The sequence below is a fragment of the Pocillopora verrucosa genome, chromosome 11 (assembly GCF_036669915.1).
Source record: "Pocillopora verrucosa isolate sample1 chromosome 11, ASM3666991v2, whole genome shotgun sequence".
Lineage (NCBI taxonomy): Eukaryota > Metazoa > Cnidaria > Anthozoa > Scleractinia > Pocilloporidae > Pocillopora > Pocillopora verrucosa.
Window position 1 is genome coordinate 17,802,482 of NC_089322.1, and position 2,360 is coordinate 17,804,841.

The 2,360-nt window shown below is 38.1% G+C and overlaps 1 long non-coding RNA gene across 1 annotated transcript; it reads left to right on the forward strand.

Annotated features, from left to right (window-relative positions):
* On the forward strand, window positions 1-755 carry LOC136284329 (uncharacterized). Its single transcript, XR_010719165.1, has 2 exons — window positions 1-231; window positions 400-755. It is a non-coding gene; the product is annotated as an uncharacterized lncRNA (long non-coding RNA).
* The last annotated feature ends 1,605 nt before the right edge of the window (window positions 756-2,360 follow it).

Consider the following 2,360-nt stretch of genomic DNA (forward strand, 5'->3'; position numbering starts at 1 on the left):
AATAATACACTTGGGTCATCGGGATAAGTCGGCATGTTGTCGTTGCTTCGTAATTTTTTTCCATCATTCCATCTCAGTCCCTCTCGACCAAGGTGGTTTTGGTGGATGGAATCTAATGCTGACCTTTTTTCATAGTGTATTGTACGGCGGCCATTTCTCTTCTCAGTTGTTGGGTTTTGGAGAACTTATTCGGAATTTCATATTTGTTTCTTGGGGATTTTCGTTTCCAAGGTAAGGATAAGTCATTTCATATTTTCACGGGTTCTTTGCGTGCTTTAACTTTTCAATTTTGTTGTGGGAGCTTCACGATTAAGCTCTCACGAAAGGCGATTACGTTTGTACACCTGGTTTTTGATCTTTCTTTCATAATCTGAGGCGTTTGTTTCGTTATTTCTTCAGGTGTCTGTTATAGAAGATTTTTTCACGTAAGCCAACACGCTGAAACGCGGCTTGTGTTCAGTGCAGGTTGCACAGGAGCTTTTACGTTTTCACAAGCCAACATTTATCGGCTTGGACCTTCGGTGCGGGTTGTGCCAGATTGAAAGGAGTCATTGTACTCTCGCAAGCTAACATTTGTCGGCTTGAATGTATTTGTGCGGGTTGCGCTTCAAAGAGTCTCAGGGTGTCTCAAAGTGTCTCACGAGTGTCTCAAAATGTCTCACGAGTGTCTCAAAGTGTCACAAACTGAAAGAAACTATTGTTTGCCTTGAACTGTCAAGAGTGTTATCTATTTTAATAAACTGAGTTTCTAGTTAGTTGGATTGTTGTTGTTGCTCGCTCAAGCACACAAGTAAATATGGGGATCTCCATTGACCAATTCCGTTCAAGGATTGGATCTCATGAAGATTTACATCCTGATTTAAGTGAAAACTATGACCTCTCTGATGATCTCAACATTCCATCAACATTGCTGAATAATGAACCACTGATATTGAATGAATTACCTGATTTCGATTTTCGTCAAATGGTCCAGACATCCGATAAAGAGCAAAAAGAATTTTTTATCACATTTTACATCAGATTAAAACCTCAGAAACCCCTTTCTACTGCTTCCACAGTGGAGGGGCTGGTGTTGGCAAATCGCATTTGACAAAAGATTTGTATCAGGCAGTGCTTAAGTATTATAACACTAGAGCTGGTGATGATTTTCATCAGATCAAAGTTATACTATTAGCTCCAACTGGTAAAGCTTAAGGGTAACACTCTTCATAGCACTCTGGCCATTCCTGCCAATCAATCACTGAGACATTACAAACAGCTTGATTCAAGTAGACTAAACACTTTGAGAAGTCAATTGATTTTTTTTGATGAAATCTCAATGGTAGGAAATGGTAATGGTAATTTGCAATACAGCTAAACAATAGGCTTAAAGATATAAAAGGCTGTAGAGAGGATTTTGGAGGTGTGAGCATAATTGCTATTGGTGACTTATTCCAATTAGAATCTGTTATGGATGCTTATATTTTCAAAGACCTCAAAAATGTAGATTTATGCTGTTCTTTCTCCCAGTTTATGGCATAAACACTTTAAAATGTTTGAACTTAATGAAATCATGGGTCAAAGAGACAGCAAATTGTTTGTGGAATTACTTAATAGGTTGCGTAAAGGTAAACACAGTAGCTGACATTGCAAAACTTAAAGAGAGCTATACAAGAAGACATCAACAACCCAATAGATGCATCTCACTTATTTATACAGAATGCTAAAGTAGATGAATTTAATCAAAGGGCCTATAATGCAGCCACAGGAAACAAATTCACAATAAATGCTCTAGATAGTGTTATTGGAGCTATCTCTCCAGAGCTAAGAAACAAAATACTAAGACAAATACCCAATGATCCAAGAAAAACAAAACAGTTAGCCTCAACCCTTTGTCTTGCTGAGGGTGAAAGAACACACTTTGTCATGAATGTACGAACCGAAGATGGCATGACAAATGGTGCTGGAAATGTTGTTAAACTAGTTCAGTTACATCAACAAACCAAACCATCTGGTATTGTATGGGTACAATTTGACCACTCTGATGTAGGTCAGAAAACAAGGAATGAAAAAAGACATTTGTATGTACAAGGAATTGAACACACATGGACCCCAGTAAACCCTGTGACTACACAGTTTGCGGTAGAAACAGAACAGCACAAGTTGTTAGAAAACAATTTCCACTGCATCCCGCAGCAGCAAAAACAATTCACAGGTCACAAGGTGATACTGACAGTGGAATTGTTGTGGATTTTAGTACCAGAAATACTATTCCACACATACATTATGTGGGACTCAGTAGAGTGACTGTTATAGAAGGTCTATATATTTCTGATTTGTGTGAAAGCAAGATTGCTGTTAATCCAGATGGAGAGATTAAG